The sequence below is a fragment of the Terrapene carolina genome, unplaced genomic scaffold, assembly GCF_002925995.2.
Source record: "Terrapene carolina triunguis isolate 2854851 unplaced genomic scaffold, T_m_triunguis-2.0 Scaffold193, whole genome shotgun sequence".
In the NCBI taxonomy this organism is placed as follows: domain Eukaryota; kingdom Metazoa; phylum Chordata; order Testudines; family Emydidae; genus Terrapene; species Terrapene triunguis.
The window spans coordinates 7,608,966-7,609,228 of NW_020664544.1; the positions used below are offsets into that span (position 1 = coordinate 7,608,966).

Sequence of the window (263 nt, forward strand, 5' to 3'; positions counted from 1 at the left end):
GGGGGGCGGGGGAAGGACTCGCCGGAGCCGCGGCAGCCGCAGCCTCGCCGGAGCCGCTGGGGGCAGGGGAGGAGGAGGCGGGGAGCGCCGCGCTGGATGCCCGGCTGGGGGCGTCCGGGCAGCTGCGGGCAGAGCCGGGCTGCGCGTCCGCCCCGCACCGACCCCCGGGGAGCGTCTCGCCGCCGCCCAGCCCAGAACCACCCACCCCAGCGGGGGGCCGGAGCCCCGCGCCCGGCCGGCGGGGAGGGGAACCAGCCTGGGCA

At 82.9% G+C, this 263-nt stretch overlaps 1 protein-coding gene across 5 annotated transcripts in view; it reads right to left on the reverse strand.

Annotated features, from left to right (window-relative positions):
• UBTF (upstream binding transcription factor) overlaps positions 1 to 263 on the reverse strand; it is a 28,801-nt gene that overhangs the window by 26,936 nt on the left and 1,602 nt on the right. The gene's annotated exons all lie outside the window — the stretch shown is intronic.